Source organism: Schistocerca americana, chromosome 2 (assembly GCF_021461395.2).
Source record: "Schistocerca americana isolate TAMUIC-IGC-003095 chromosome 2, iqSchAmer2.1, whole genome shotgun sequence".
In the NCBI taxonomy this organism is placed as follows: Eukaryota; Metazoa; Arthropoda; class Insecta; order Orthoptera; family Acrididae; genus Schistocerca; species Schistocerca americana.
The window spans coordinates 888,668,653-888,686,685 of record NC_060120.1 but is presented as its reverse complement, the minus strand read 5'-3'; positions in this window follow the sequence as shown (position 1 = coordinate 888,686,685).

Below are 18,033 nucleotides of genomic sequence, written 5' to 3'. Positions count from 1 at the left end.
ACATGAAGTCCATGAATGTCGGGAAACTGTTGCCAAGTAGCTGAACATCGCCGTTTCCAGTTAATAATCGGTTGGACCAGAGAACCCAGGCCATTCCCCGTAAACGCATCTCACACCATTATGGAACCACCACCAGCTATCAAATTGCCATGGCATCGTGGGGTCCATGGCTTCGTGGGGTCTGCGCCACACTCAGACCTTACCATCAACTCTTACCCTCTGAAATCGGGACTCATCTGACCAGGCCAAGGTTTTCCAGTCTTCTAGAGTCCAACCGACATGGTCACGAGCCCAGGAGAGGCGCTTCAGTCGATTTCATGCTGTTAGCAAAGGCACTCGAGTCGGTCGTCTAGTGCCATAGCCCATTAACGCCAGATTTCGCAGAACTGTCCTAACAGATACGTTACATACTGATTTCTGCGGTTGCTTTACGCAGTGTTGCTTGTCGGTTAGCACTGACAACACTACGCAAATACCGCTCCTGTCGGTCGTTAAGTGAAGGTCGTCGCCCACTGCGTTGTCCTTGGTGAGAGGTAACACCTGAAACTGGTATTCTCGGCACATTCTAGACACCGTTGATCTCGGAATATTGAATTCCATAACGATTTCAGGGATGAAAAGTCCCATGTGTTTAGTTCCAATTACCACTCCGCATTCAGAAACTATTAATTCCTGCTTTGCTGCCATAATAACGTCGCGAACCAATTGCGTGAATCACCTGAGTACAAAAGACAGCTCCGCCCAAGTAGTGCTCTTTTGTACCTTGCGTACTACCGCCATTTGTATATGAGCATAACACTATCCCATGACTTTTGTCACGTCAGTGTACTGTACAGCGGAGTGACAACCAGAGGCCTTCTATTCACACGATACTGAAAGTGAGGGAAGAACAGGGGGCAAGTGCACACCTCTACCAATGTGTTTTGAAATCTTCTTCACCGCATGGATAGGCAGAACAGATCTGCGGCTCTCATACTCGTTTGATTAATGGCGGACATCGAATGTGTACGAAGAAGGGCGCTGCGAGTAACAGAAGCCTTGTTTGACTGCCAAGACACTTTGACAAAAAGGTTGAACAGTCTTTAATGGCAGATACTTCGAGATCTTTCAGGACAGAAACTACGAAATCTCTTCAGCCCCCTACATATCTATACTACAAAGAACGTACAGATAAAATTAGGCAATCAGTTCCTGGCCTTAATTTGCCTACAGTGCGATGTATATTTTGGGAATAATTTGTACTGTTACCTTTCCTACCTTATGACGTTTCTTTCTGGATGTAAGATGTATATTACTACTAATCCACAACTTACGTTTTAGACTAATTGTTATGGCCTACTTTGGATATATAGTATTTTCAAAATCAGCTTTTATGTTATAAGGAGTCCCACTGCTGCTATAAGACATGTAATAAAATTATCTCCTTCATATGTGTATCCAAAACCGTTTCCTTGACAGTTTTCATTTCTCTTGTATCAACTGTAAATGTATGATGGGTTCTGGCCCAGTGCTCGTGCAAAAGTGTATAACTAGAACGCGATGTATTTTTTTTGGGACAAAGCTTTTATACTTTAAAGAGAACACTGTTTCCTTATACCCAAGCTCTGTTTGTATCATATGAGAAATTTTTCTGTAAATAATAGGTGTGATAGTGGAGATATCTACTAAGGTAGCGGATTTCGTACACTTGTCTCTAGCCAACATATAATTAATTCTTTGCAATTTGTAACAGCAGTTTTCACTTACGAGTACGCTAAACGATCTCTGCATCCACAATGTGTTTTTCAAACATTTTTTCATAATTACGATGATTTTTGTAATTAAGCCTCAGAAATATTTATAAAGTGTTCACATGTCCCAACGGGGCGAATGAGATGTGTGTATCATCACGTCGTTAAATACGATAGCAAATTGTTAGTGTGCACCCTAAAAATTTTTTATAACACGTAATGTGTTTCATGGCATTTTGAGCTGTTATATCGTGACATATATTGTATAATTACCACCGTTTATGTATTTGACTTCTTGGCTTCAATGTAAAATTTTACTTAAATTAAGAACTGTGCTATAACAAATTCTGTTATACTTGATATCATGTTATTTGTGTATTTTTCTTCTATACTAGTCCTGTAATCTGGCAGCATATAATTTTACCTGCTGATTTTTATTCTTACATGATTTTTAAGTTGTTTGAAAATAACACGCCAGCGTATGTTGGCAATATGTGCATTTCCCCCTTTCTTTTTTGCTATGCGTTTTTTAATGTACAATTTTAAATTTGAAACATTCAATTAATGATTTGCAATTGTACTTTGGTATATTGTGGTAACATCTTGCCAAATAAAGTATTGTTAAGTCTCCACGTGACAAACGCCACATAGATGGCGTTCGAAGACCCTTCCACACCGATGTCTGTTGTATAGGTGTATGTAAACAGCGGCTTCAGTTATTGTGATCGTTTCTTAGCTTTGGTTATTGATAATAACTTGATACCAGTGCCTATGAGTTTAATTTGTACACCACAGGTATGTTCTTTCCAACAGTTGGTTTATACTCAGGTGTATTTGTTGTCTTTTGTTTTTTATTCACTGATCGCTAAGTGAAATTTTTAACTTACAGCACTGAAGATGATCACTATGTGATTGAAAATCGATTTTGCTATCAATAAACCATCAATACTACGGCCAACGCTGACCTTCCTTCTAATTCTAGTTTCTCACAACCATGCAAGTAGTCACTATTCCCATGCGTCATCCGTGGATGGAACGGGAAACAGACATTAATACAACAATAACTACGCTCTACTTTGAATTTCATAATGATATACAGAGTGCAGATACAGATGTTGGTGTAGATGATTATGTTGGCGGTAACTCATTATGTAAATAATGCATGAGTTGGATAAAAAGTAAAGACAGCTTCATTGTAATTCATACCAGACTTTACTGATAGACGTTCACCGTGTCACATGCCTCAATGTAATCGCCCCGCATCTCTATCACCTTCTCCCACACAGATCGTCAGCACGTCCATATGGCGATGTCTCGCAAGGTCCGCCCTGTGGCTCGGATGATGTCTTCTCTTGTGTTGCAGCGCGTGACACGTAGAGATTACTTCATTTTGGCCAACAGGTCATAATCGCATGGACTCTTATCGAGTGAACACGGTGGATGTTCCAGTATCTCTCACTCCACGTATGTAGAGACTCCTCCACGGGGTTCTCCCTCTGGCATCGTGCATTGCCATGAAGGACGGTGGGATGCTGTGCCAGTAGGTGCCACCGCTTTTTTCTCAGAGGGAGACGAAAGTGATGTCGCAAGAAATTGCAGTGGAGGCAGCAGTGACCTTCCGTAAGGGGGTTCTAACTGGCCTCCCGCACTTTCAGAAGTACACACAGAAATTGAGTAGAACACAGCCTTCGCCACTCAGATATTTATCTACAGAGTAGAAGGCGTAGCCTAACAAAAAATCTTTCAAACTCTGTTGAAACTGTGGTTTATCTGAAACCAAGTTGCTGGCAATTTATTGAAAAAAAATGTTCCTGAAAATTGGGCCCTCTTTTGGATAAAGGGAAATGATTTTAGGTCTTTAAGTAATTTTGTGTAATTTGGTGTAAAAATATGACGTAGAAATGTTCTGTAAATTTACCTTCAACAATTTTCGTGTTTTTAAAATAAATGCAAATTCTGGACTAGAAGTCAGAAAAACATAACAGTTATTCACCATATAGATATAAGGTAGAATATAGAGGTTACAGCATCATATTCCGTCTAGACAATGATGCAGGTGTACCAAGCTTCAAAAACAGTGATGTAATTTAAAAAGGGTACAACGACGACTGAAAGGACACTTCACAAGGTAAAGACCATTTAAAATTACATTTAAAAATAGTACGAAGTATATTTAGTAACACATAAAAAAGAAATTTAAAATAAATGTTCCTTAAACATGGATCTATGATACGGAAAATCAGAGAGTCAATGCAGTCCGAACTGGCAAAGTTATTAGTAATTTACTGTGCCAAGAGGGCACTTTCAGAGCACCGAGGCAGTTGCAGTGGCAATTTAGAAGCGGTCCGAGACAGAGCCGGAATGCCTCGAGGAAATCACTCGCTCATCGTCCGCCCCGGTAGCTGAGTGGTCAGCGTGACAGACTGTTAATCCTAAGGGCCCGGGTTCGATTCCCGGCTGGGTCGGAAATTTTCTCCGCTCAGGGACTGGGTGTTGTGTTGTCCTAATCATCATCATTTCATCCCCATCGACGCGCAGGTCGCCGAAGTGGCGTCAACTCGAAAGACCTGCACCAGGCAAACGGTCTACCCGACGGGAGGCCCTAGCCACACGACATTTCCATTTCCATTATTCGCTCATTGGTTTTTGTCAACAGTGTGTCGCTGTGGTCAGCAACTAATTGCAGAGTTCCGCGATAAACAGCGTTTTGCTGTTGGAACCAACCTTGAACGCAAACCTATAATGGCTGAGAACGGATAAGTTTTGAGAAATAGTGAGAAATTTTAGGATCGAATTTTATTGGAACTGTTAAGAGTTGAACTTAAGTGTGAGTTGCAAATAATTAAACGCTTACCCTTTTCGGTGTAGCATTTTTGTGCATTGGTTGAGGAGTTTATTAACATTTGTCTGATTTATGAGCAAGTTGTGTGCGCAAAATTATAGATTTTTGAATCATCTACAGTTATTGTAAAGAGTGAAATTTTAATTTTTCATCGTTACACTCTCACTTTCTCAAGGTAGTGAACAGAAATTTATTTTTTAGGCACGGCGAGCTGAAATGTGGACAAGCGGGATTGCACATTTAATAATTTCCATGTTTTTTTGTGGCGTGGAAAAACGCTATTGCAGGAAGGCGAGTAGTAAAACGCACCGCCCCATACATCGTCATCAGGAGTCTTTGTGGACACAATATTTTTTTTTGTTAATGTCTAAAACTCTGTGTGCAATCATACTTAAGAAGCAAAACGACGAAATGGGTCATGGACTCGTCAGAGGAAATCTAATTAAGTTCTCCTGGAATAAAATAGAAACATATTGAAAACTGTACATGAGTAAACCGCATTTTGATCGGAGCAAGGTTCCCCTCGACTAAAATTTCCGTGATCGTATTCGCTTACTTCAAAACAAAGGCTCACTTTCTTCTTGAACCAATTTCACATCCAGGTTTCCGTTATCTTTAAATACACCACGAAGATTGTTGACAGGATATTTGAACTAGGACAGCTGTTGTTCTTTCTCCTGTCCTTATCTTATCGTCTCACGCTACACACGACAAGTCTGTCGAGTTACTGCCGTCATTCCCTGCTCAGTCCTTTCATTTTCATGAAACTTGTTATTGCTGAAATGTTATTACCTTCAGTCCAGTTGTCACTTTTCACTCTACTAAAAATAATAATCACTTTACTCTTTGAGCGGCAATAGTTACTTTACCTGCAAGTGAGTTGTTCACGATGCTTCGTACTTGACACTTATTTTGCTTGCGAATGTCTTCACCTAATACATTATGCGACGCAGCATACCCCAGATGTATTTTCACACTGTTTGATAATTCACGCACCTTGCATCCTAGAGTTTGAGCTCCAGTTGTCAACTAACTATCGAACAATCATTAGCCCTACGCCTTCACCCGTACCAATAATATTACTGAAACGGTAAGTGAAATATATTGCGGTATGCTCACAATGTCGCACGAAATCTGCAGCAATTTAGAATTGTTTTCTTCTCATTTCCTTATTTATTTGGTTCCGTGGGCCTATGCGGGCCAAAGCTGCTTGGTGAAGGTACGAGACACGAACATTTTCGAATGCTAATTAGAGAATTTGTAAACAAAAGAAACTGAAGAATAAATGAAACAAAAAAGAATTGCATAGGAGTATACCACTAAATATCAGAGTAAAGAGAAACGTTGTCAAATGCTGTGTGAAACTGTATACAACAGAAACGGCATACTGCAAGGAAAGCTTTCAACTTAGGGTTGAAGACTTAAGGCTTATCTATTAAAATTTTCAGCTCTCCACGACGTCTGTTGAGCGAAAACAAAAGTTTTCCATTAAAGCACCAGTTCTGTACACGTTCCCTCACGAAAACTTCATCAGTAATATGGTTAATTATCTATTAACGTTTATATTAAATTTAACATTTCGTACACTGTGTACACGTCTCTACCACAGTTAATATCTTCACACTGTATCTAGGTTATACACCATAAGGAATTAAAATTAAAAGCACAGTACTGTAGTTGTTGTATGGAATTTATTTATTTAGTTAACTGGTTTTTGGTTTATAAGGGCCGCCTTCAGACTTCGACTGTGTACACGGCCATACCACAGTTCATATCTTCACACTGTATCTAGGTTATACACCATAAGGAATTAAAATTAAAAGCACAGTACTGTAGTTGTTGTATGGAATTTATTTATTTAGTTAACTGGTTTTTGGTTTATAAGGGCCGCCTTAAGACTTCGACTGTGTACTCGTCCATACCACAGTTCATATCTTCACACTGTATCTACGTTATACACTAGAAGACTTCTAATACAGTATAGCTTAGAAACATAGCCCGATTCCGTACTGTACCGAAAAATTTACAGACGCTGATATCAGATGTTTGCTCATTGTTCTGCCATAATGAAAGCATCACTTGTGGCATGTTAAGTGCTAACTGGGTTTGTTACCTCGGTCACCACTATGACTATACGACTGATATGCATGTATTACAGAGTATGTTGTGTTTCCATTGTGTGCTTTAATAGTTTAGTCTCTTGAGTTTCTGTGTGTTAATTTAATATCTAATAACCACAGTTCTTGCGTTTTCGTTTGCCGCGGAAAGTAAACCGATTTTGTGACATATTACAAGTTCCTAATGAGGGGCGAATTACTTAGTTTCACCTGACTGCTTCGGTAGTTAGATTTTTGAATCTCTGGGTGTTAATTTAATTTATTAGACACAGTTCCTGCGTTTTCATCAGTGTCTACAGTAGAGTTTCGCAGCACATGCCGATAGTTTGTTTAGCTGTGTATTTTATTTTTCCACAGTTTTTAGTATGGACAGGACTGCGATTTTTGTGTGCGGATGCGAGCCGAGTTGGTGACACTTCGCTCTCAGCTCCAGGCTGTGACGCTCTCGATTACACAGCTGGAGGCTGCAGTGGATGGGCGCCACTGTTGTGGGCCGGCCGTGGGGACTCAACGGACGTCCAGCACGTCCGAATCCTCCGATCGGTCCTCACCGGTGGCCAACCCAGTTACTGCTCGCACTGAGGTTGACCCCTCACCTGTGGTCGAGTGGGAAGTCGCCCTGGGGCGTAGCAGGCTGCGAAAGAGTACCCAGGCGGCCGCACTTGAGGCCTCCCTGGTTTGTCTGACAAGCAGGTTCCAGGTGGTGTCTGTGGCTGACACTGTCACTGAGCCAGATGCCGTCGTCTGTTCTGTTTCAGAGGAAACCTCTCAGCGTGCAAGACGCGGACAATCACAGAGGGTGAGGTTATTGATAGTTGGGAGCTCCAACGTTAGTGGCGTTATGGGGCCCCGTAGGGACATGGCTGCCAAGAAGGGAAAGAAAACCAATGTGCATTCCGTGTGCCTACCGGGTCGAGTCATTCCAGACGTGGAACAGGTCCTCCCGGATGCCATGAAGAGCACAGTGTACAGCCAACTTCAGGTGGTTGCTCACGTCGGTACCAATGATGTGTGTCACTTTGGATCAGAAGAGATTCTCTCTATGGTTTCGAGCGGCTAACAGAAGTGGTAAAGGCTGCCAGTCTAGCTTGCAAGATGAATGCAGAGCTGACCATTTGCAGCGTAGTCGACAGGACCGATTGCGAACCTCTGGTACAGAGCCGAGTGGAGGGTCTGAATCAGAGGCTCAGACGGTTCTGCGACCGTGTAGGCTGTAGATTCCTCGACTTGAGCCAAAGGGTGGTTGGGTTTCGGGTTCTGCTGAATAGATCATGTGTCCACTACACGTAGAAGGCGGCTACACTAGTAGCAGAAGCTGTTTGGCCTGGACTGGGGGGTATTTTAGGTTAGAGGGTCTCGGGAAAACACAAGAAGGACTTCAGTCACAAAGGGTACAGGCCGAACACAGGAAGAACGTAGGTACTGGAACCATCGGTATAACAGTTGTAAATTGTCGTAGCTGTATTGGGAAAGTACCAGGGCTCCAAGCCCTAATAGAAAGCACGGATGCTCATATCGCCATAGACACTGAAAGCTGGCTAAACCCAGAGATAAGCTCAGCCGAAATTTTTGCGAAGAACCTACTGGTGTTTCGAAAGGATAGGCTAAACACGGTTGGCGGTGGCGTGTTTGTTGCTGTTAAAAGTAGTTTATTGTCGCGAAATTGAAGTAGATAGTTCCTGTGAGCTTGTATGGGCAGAAGTCATTGTTGGCAACCGGAATAAAATAATAATTGGACCGTTTTACCGTCCTCCCAATTCAGATGATACAGTTGCTGAAAGGTTCATAGAAAACTTGAGTGTGATGTCAAACACGTACCCGACTCATACGATTATAGGTGAAGGTGACTTTAATTTACCCTCGATATGTTCGCAAAAATACATCTTTAATTCCGGAGGAATTCTTAAAACATCATCGGAATTTGTGCTAAATGCATTTTCTGAAAATTATTTCGAGCAGTTAGACCATGAAGGGGAAGCAGTGGTTGGGAAGGGAGTGAGACAGGGTTTTAGCCTCTCCCCAATGTTATTCAATCTGTATATTGAGCAAGCAGTAAAGGAAACTAAAGAAAAATGGAGAAGAAATAAAAACTTTGAGGTTCACCAACGAAATTGTAATTCAGTCAGAGACAGCAAAAGACTTGGAAGAGCAGTTGAACGGAATGGACAGTGTCTTGAAAGGATGATATAAGATGAACATCAACAAAAGCAAAACGAGGATAAGGGAATGTATTCGAATTAAATCGGGTGATGCTGAGGGAATTAAATTAGGAAATGAGACACTTACAGTAGTAAAGGAGTTTTGCTATTTGGGGAGCAAAATAACTGATGATGGTCGAAGTAGAAAGGATATAAAATGTAGACTGGCAAAGGCAAGGAAAGCGTTTCTGAAGAAGAGAAATGTGTTAACATCGAGCGTAGATTTAAGAGTCAGGAAGTCGTTTCTGAAAGTATTTGTATGGAGTGAAACATGGACGATAAATGGTTTGGACAAGAAGAGAATAGAAGCTATCGAAATGTGGTGCTACAGAAGGATGCTGAAGATTAGATGGGTAGATCACATAACTAATGGGAAGGTATTGAATAGAATTCCGGAGAAGAGGAGTTTGTGGCACAACTTGACAAGAAGAAGGGACCGGTTGGTAGGACATGTTCTGAGGCATCAAGAAATCACAAATTTAGCATTGGAGGGCAGCGTGGAGGGTAAAAATCGTAGAGGGAGACCAAGAGATGAATACACTAAGCAGATTCAGAAGGATGTAGGTTGCAGTAAGTACTGGGAGGTGAAGAAGCTTGCATAGGACGGAGTAGCATGGAGAGCTGCATCAAACCAGTCTAAGGACTGAAGACCACAACAACAACAACAAAAACATAGACCATAAGCCCACGTGAGTAGTAAACGGTTGTGAAAACACACTTGACCTCTTAGCGATAAATAATCCGGAGTTAATAATGAGCGTAAAAACGGATACAGCGATTAGTGAACACAGAGTTGTCGTAGCGAGACTGAATATTGCATCCCCCAACTCCTGCAAAAGTAGGCGAAAAATATACCTATTCAAAAAAGCAGATAAAAATTCACTTGACGGCTTTCTGAGAGACAATCTCTACCCCTTCTAAATTAATAAGTGTAGACTGGATGTGGCTTGAATTCAAAGAAATAGTAGCGGTAGCAATTGAGAGATGTATACAAAATAAATTAACAAACGACGGAGCTGATCCTCCTTGATACGCAAAACGGAGCAGAACACTGCTACAGAAACAACGAAACAAGCATACCAAATCTAAACAGAGGCAAAATCCCCAAGACGGACGATCTTTTAAAGAAGCTCGAAATTTAACGCGGACTTCAATGCGAGATGCTTATAATAGTTTCAAAAACGAAACTTTGTATAGAAACCTGGCAGAAAATCGAAAGAAATTCAGGTTGTTATGTGAAGTATGTTAGCTGCAAGAAACAATCAATGCCTTCTCTGTGCGATAGCAATGGAGATACTATCGAAGACAGTGCTGCCAAACAGAGTTACTAAACACAGCCTTCCGAAATGCCTTCACAAAAGAAGACGAAGTAAATATTCCAGAATTGGAACTGAGAACAGCGGCCAACATGGGTAACGTATAAGTAGTGAAGCAGCTTAAATCACTTAATAAAAGCAAGTCTTCTGGTCTAGACTGTATACCAATCAGGTTCCTTAACAATCGTATACAACCGTTCGCTTGACGAAAGATCCGTACCCAAAGACTGGAAAGTTGCACACGCCACACCAATATTCAAAAAAGGTAATAGGAGTAATCCACTAAATTACAGGCCCGTATCATTAACGTCCATATGCAGCAGGATTTTGGAACATAAATTGTGTACGAACAGTGTGAATTACATATGCGATTGCAGATTTTCTCGCCGTATTCCAGTGATGAATTCTTCTCGGGTTATCAGCCGAGTGGTGGCGTCGTCTTGTCGCCACGTTTCGATGAGTTTCGTACCCAGTATGTTTTGGTGCATCTTCGCCAGAAGATGATGGGTACGAAACTCATCGTAACTTTTCGACAAGACGACGCCACCACTCGGCTGATAACCCGAGAAGAATTCATCAGTATGAATTGCCTCGGAGAAAACGGTCTGTTGACCCACAGTCAACATGGGTTTAGGAAACATTATTCTTGTGAAACACAACTAGCTCTTTATCCGCATGAAGTGTTGAGTGCTATTGACAAGGGATTTCAGATTGATTCCGTATTTCTGGATTTCCGGAAGGCTTTTGACACTGTACCACACAAGTGGCTTGTAGTGAAATTGCGTTCTTATGGAATATCGTCTCAGTTATGTGACTGGATTTGTGATTTCCTGTCAGAGAGGTCACAGCTCTTAGTAATTGACGGAAAGTCATCGAGTAAAACGGAAGTGATTTCTGCCGTTCCCCTATGTAGTGTTACATACAGTCACTTTGCTGTTCTTTATCTATATTAACGATTTTGGAGACAATCTGAGCAGGCTTCTTGGTTTTTTTGCAGATGACGCTGTCGATTATCGACTAATAAAGTCATCAGAAGATCAAAACAAATCGTAAAACGATTTAGAAAAGATATCTGAATGGTGCGAAATTTGGCAGTTGACACTAAATAACGAAAACTTTGAGGTCATTCACATGAGTGCTAAAAGGAACCAGATAAACTTCGGCCACATGATAAAACAGTCAAATCTAAAGAACGCAAATTCAGCTACATACCTAGGAATTACAATTACGAACAACTTAAATTGGATGGAACGCATAGAAAATGTTGTGGGGAAGGCTAACCCAAGACAGCGTTTTATTAGCAGGACACTTAGAAAATGTAACAGATCTACTAAGGAGACTGCCTGCATTACGCTTGTCCGTCCTCTTTTGGAATACTGCTACGCGGCGTGGGATGTAAGATTGACGGAGCACATCGAAAAAGTTCAAAGAAGGGCAGCACGTTTTGTATTATCACGAAATATGGGAGAGAGTGTCACTGAAATGATACAAGATTTGGGCTGGACATCATTTAAACAAAGGCGTTTTTCGCTGCGACAGCATCATCTCACGAATTTCCAATCACCAACTTTCTCCTTCGAATGCGAAAATATTTTGTTGGCACCGACCGACTTAGGGAGAAACGATCACCACGATAAAATAAGGGAAATCGGAGCTCGTAGGAAAGATATAGGTGTTCGTTCTCCCCGCGCGCAATACGAGATTGGAATAATAGAGAAATGTGAAGGTGGTTTGATGAAGCCTCTGCCAGCGACTTAGATGTGATTTGCAGAGTATCCATGCAGATGTAGATGTAGATGACCCTTATTGCTCACTTTTACCGACGCCCTCAAATGTTCTTTTTCTTGTTCTTTCTTCTCTCCAAACATCCCGCCCTCGCTCACCTCTCCCCCCCCCCCCCCCTCCCCGCTAAACCATCCGCACATTATACTTAAAAACAACCAGGCTGAATTCTGGCAACAACACGACACTTTTATGTACAAGATTAGAGAACACAAACTTGTGAAGCAGAGAGGAACGCAGCAATATTGTTGCTGGGAAGTACTGTGTGTTTCACTGTAACAATGTTACCTTATAGAAGCTATTGAAAAGTTGACCGCCAATTCAGGATACATTTAAAGGTGACAGACAACAGACTTTCTCACCAAATCAGTCCCTGGAGATTGGTGTAAGTTGTGCGTGGTTGGTTGGCTGATTGATTTGGTGGAGGGGACCAAACAGCGAATTCATTGGTCTCATCGGATTAGGGAAGGATGGCGAAGGAAGTCGGCCTTGCCCTTCAGAGGAGCCATCCCGGCATTTGCCTGAAGCGATTTAGGGAAATCACGGAAAACCTAAATCAGGATGGCCGGACGCGGATTTGAACCGTAGTCCTCCCGAATGCAGGCCATTGTGCTAACCACTGCGCCACCTCGCTCGGTATAAGTGGCACGTGTTACGTATTTCCTACCATGCTTGATGTACCGTTGCTTACATAAAAGAACAAGGTCAGAAAACAAAAGCTGAGAAAGGGCTGAGCAGTACACAACGGAAGTCTTAGGCAGAGGGCATTTCTATGTGTTGACTACACCACTTACCATGAGTCAGTAGAAATATTTCTCTACACGCAAGACGCGCATGTATCATGCATTCGCTTCTATGAGAGAAACACAGATTCCTCGTAACGAAATTGCAAATTCTCCTGTTCAGCTTCAGGAAGTTCAGTTTGGACTCTCCCAGAATAGAAAAAAAAGTGATCACGTAGATTGTAAAGCCCGAAATCCAGCATCTTTTCCCTGACGCAATTCATTCTGCTTCCTCCACACACGGAGGTGTTGTGTGTTCGCGAAACGGAAAGAGCGCCTCAAGTGTGGTGTCTGTTAACCGCTTCAGATTCTCCTTCAGATGACAACACGCCTGCTATCGACCTGCTCAATGCATTCCTTGTTCTGTAAGCTAAGCCGAGAGCAGCAGCAAGCTCCCCCTTCACAACTGCGGAAAGACTTCTAGATAATTTTACCAAATATTCAGCAACCAGTCGCAAAATCATGTTTTATTTATTCACTTTTGCAAATCGATTTCAACTGATTAACAGCAATCATCGGTGCTTTCAACCAATATGTGCCCTGAGTGATTACTACTCAGGGCACAGATTGGTTGAAAGCACCGATGATGGCTGTTAATCAGTTGAAGTCGATTTGCAAAAGTGAATAAATAAAACATGATTTTGTGACTGGTTACTGCATATTTGGTAATTTTATGGTTTACGGTCGCTGCACGACTTGGGAACCACATGGAGCCCACCATTCTAGATAATTACTGATGAAGAAAACAGTCACGGTCGTAAAATATATTTAAAATGACCAGTTTCGGCAAATTCAGTAGTCTATCTTCATTTTGGCAGCACTGTAAAGATTATAAAAGTGCATGGTAATTAGGGCGGTCAGTTCTGCATAAAACGGACAAAGGTTAAACTAAAAAGGCGTGATATTTTACCCATTTGTTGGAACTGGTGACGTGCTGAACAGCTGCGCGTTGTCAAGACGATAATTGCTGCTAGTGGCTGTACTGTCACGCATGAAATGTTCTTGATAGCGCGCCAACTTGTTGCGCTTTACGTCAGCAGCAGCCAGTGGGCTCTTCCTTTACGTAAAAATATTTATGACGTGCAAACGAAGTATAAAACTAACAGTCGAGTTACTTGTATATGATTATACAAGTGCTGCTGTTTAAATAAATACTGGAGCTCATTAATAAAATTGCTTAACTTTAAATAAACTTTAAATGCAAGTGCACCAATACAAAGGGTTGTGGGTCGTTGAATGCCACCTGGTGTTGCCTTTTGGCTCTTCAAGGCGACGCCGTTTCCATGGAAATGGCGATGTGTTGGCTGTTGTTTGTCAAAACCGATGCTGTAGGACGCTGTTGCCTAGGCAACGTTGTTAAGTGCCTATTGGCGTCCAAAGATGTTTGTACATTACGCTGTTCCCATGGAGACGTTGTCCAGGTTGCCGTTACTTTGACTGAATTGGCGTTTCTCTCGAAATTCTCAACGTTGTGCTTAGAGAATTTATAAAAGATTGGGTGAATCGGACATTTTCGATAATTATAATATGTGAGTAAATCAGTGTAGCAAGAGGGCAAAAAAATTGTTAGATAAATTATTGAAATTTCTAATAAGAGCTATCTAGATACGTCAGTGGTAAAATAAGATAAATGGTATTTAAAGGGTTTTTCTCGTAACATGTAGTATCAGTATTCGTAAAAGATTTAGGAATTAAATATAAAAGAATGACGGAGTAAGTTGGTAAAAACGAAATACGTGAAATCTGATAGGTTCGTTGAAATATTTTTAAAAAGTCATATAAGCTTATAAATTAGAAAAGGTCGTTTCGTGAAAATCTAATTGTTCATTTAAAAGAATAGAAGAGTCATTTTTTCGGTGAATAAAAATTTCAAGATCTTCAAGTGTGTAATATTTCGAGGCAGCTTCTGCTTTCACCTTCTGTATGTTCCTCATTTATAAGGTGTTGTCCAAATAGTGATTTATTTCGTGAGACTCCTAAGGTATGTTCCTTAAAACGGTTTTTAAAATTACGTCCGCTCTGTCCATTGTATATGTATTTTTTCGCAATTTTCGCAGGTCAGCTTATATACACCACAGCCACAAAAATGTTCATTGGCATTTCGAATAGAGTGTCTTAATTTATTTAAAGGAGTGTTTGCGAGTAAGAAGGCAATAGGGAGGTTGGTATTCTAGAAAAGTCTCTTTATTCTACCGGAAACTTTCCCCATATATATCATTTTAGAGAGCATTTGTTTCGATGGTGATTTATAGGTTTTTGATTTTACTTTCTGAAAAAGGGAATGTACGATTTTGGGGTCATAGTTCCTCACATAAGCAACTTGCTTCAGCATTTCAATTTCTTTACGTCGATGGTTAGATGTAAGTGGTGGTTTTAGCAATCTGTTAATCATAGAAAGAGAAAAAGAGGTGGCAAGATTTTGCATTAATAACTGCATATGCCATAGTTGGCTTTCTAAAGATGGCAAAAAAGTTTACCGTTATTGTTGGAGATAGTTACGTCAAGAAATAATGGTAAACATTTTTTTGCCATCTTCCGAAAGCCAATTATGAAAGACACGTTTCCGTAACGCCTTATATCTGGGGTTTGTTTTCGATACGTCACTTATCTACCATCACCAGCGACCACAAATGTGAAAAACCCCAATTTTTTATTGCAGACTACCTGGAAGTTCGTGGGACGCCAACGAAAAATTGGTAATAGCGACACCTTGGATCAACAGTTTAAACATACCTTGTGGATGTTTCACTTGACAAGATATGCGCGTTGTATGATGTACACTTCTGCCTAAGCCTGTTTAATAGCACCAAGTTCTAAGTTATGTCGAGCCATCTCACACAATACGACTGAAAGCTCTCGCTTAATTACTGGCAGGAATCTGGAAAAACCGATCTCTCCATACACACGACAAAATAGAGCATTGTTCTATAATCCGACTGAAATCTCCCCAGCCAGCTTCGAAAACCATCAGGAGCCTGTCAACCAGCGCGCTCAGTACAGGGGAAGCCTGGAAAACTGAGCAGTCGTCTTCTTGCCAGCGAGGCTTTTTCCCAAAGCACAAACTGAGTGTCAAACTACGTGTTTCCACATTTTTCAGGTACCTGTCGCAAACTCAACCGCATAAGATACGGAACAGGAAGAGTTGCTGCTATTCACAACGGGGGATGGTGAGATTTTCCGTGACGTGACTGTAGCGAGGTGGCTTAATGGTGACCCAAATCATACAGGACTTACTCTTATCGGCTTTCGCCATACTCGCAGAAGGGCTTTAGAATATCGTGTGACTGGAGAACTTGGAAACTGAATCTTAATGTACCATTTCTTTATTGGTCACCTTAATTTTTTTGGCTACTAAATATTTCGCGATACAGTTGTTGAATAGAAAGTACTCTGAAACTTCCTGGCAGATTAAAACTGTGTGAGGGACCGAGACTCGAACTCGGGACCTTTGCCTTTCGCGGGCAAGTGCTCTACCATCTGAGCTACCCAAGCACAGTTTCACTTCTGCCAGTACCTCGTCTCCTAACTTCCAAACTTTACAGAAGCTCTCCTGCGAACCTTGCTTGTAATCTGCCAGGAAGTTTCATATCAGCGCACACTCCGGCGCAGAGTGAAAATCTCATTCTGGAAACATCCCCCAGGCTGTGGCTAAGCCATGGCTCCGCAATATCCTTTCTTTCAGGAGTGCCAGTTCAGCAAGGTTCGCAGGAGAGCTTCTGTAAAGTTTGGAACGTAGGAGGCGAGGTAGTGGCAGAAGTGAAACTGTGGGGACGGGGCGTGAGTCGTGCTTGGGTAGCTCAGATGGTAGAGCACTTGCCCGCGAAAGGCAAAGGTTCCGAGTTCGAGTCTCGATCCCTCACACAGTTTTAATCTGCCACGAAGTTTCATATCAGCGCACACTCCGCTGCAGAGTGAAAATCTCATTCTAGAGAGTTCTATGTTTACTTGCCACGTCAGATCCGGATCCCAAGCTTTCGGTGATGTTACCATTATCGTCGTCATGGCCTAAGCCTTACCGTCGTAAGACCATCGGGTTTCCCACTTCTACGCCCAGACGACGATATCTGATTGCATAGATTACGTCATGAAGATGGCGCATTCCGAGGAACGCCCTTTGCGTCCATAGATTACGTTTGCAGTCGCTATCCAACATCGATTTCAATTTCACCATTTACATTAGGCGGTATATTGTGAGAAATCTTCCTCTGTGATCTTGTTATTACCAATCACAGACTCAGGTGCATGAGCTACGAGTCTCGTTCCTCCCATATTCTCCCTATACCTTCTCCTCCTCTCTCCCATAGCCCTACCCATCCACCAGACTCCTCATCGTCTTCTTCTCCCCACTATCCGCCCCAACACCTAACTTCATATCCTTTGTGTATTACAGAACAGACCCTTATATTTTTCATGTTTTTTACTCTCAAGTTTTAGCCCTATAGCCGGCCACTGTGGCCGACCGGTTCCGGGCGCTTCAGTCTTGAACCGCGCTGCTGCTGCTTTCGCAGGTTCGAATCCTGCCTCAGGCATGGTTATGTGTGATGTTCTTAGGTTAGTTAGGTTTAAGTAGTTCTACGTCTAGGGGACTGCTGACCTCAGACGTTAAGCCCCTTAGTGCTTAGAGCCATTTGAACCATTTTTTAGCCCTATACAACACAATTTCCAAGCGTGACGGTGGGTTCCAAAAATGCCTTTTCTATTTTGCAGAAATGCCAGTTTCTGTCAAGGCAGTAGTTCGTGAGAGTCTGTTTCTTCAGATTCCTAGCAGCACTGACTTTGCTTTGCTTATCTCGCGTCTTCTAGATCTGGTCCCGATTGGTTTCCTCTCCATATAGGAGCAAGATTCGACGTGAAGACCACAAAAATGTGCTAAGCTTAAGTGGCAGTGTAGGAGCAAATCCAAAAGGAAAGACTGAGTTCTGATAAAGTCTTTCCACAAGGAAAGACTGACTTCTAATACAGTCCCTGAATCCCAACTTCTATAATGACTTTCTCTGCAAACTCCCCCGTAATACCTTTGGTCCTAAAGTCACCCTAGCATCTCTCACTACCACCCTCCACGCCAAAGAACCTCAGCCTCCCTGAAGTCCTTCCACCCTCAATGCTGTGATCACCAAAGTCGACAAAAAGCTCAAAAATGCGAAAATGGAATCTTAATTGAACTCCAGCCCCGATTTTTAAAAACGAAAAGCTCTCTGCATTATTAAAGACCTTATCCCCACTTACCTTTTTCGTATTCTTACATAATTTGCTCTCACAATGGATC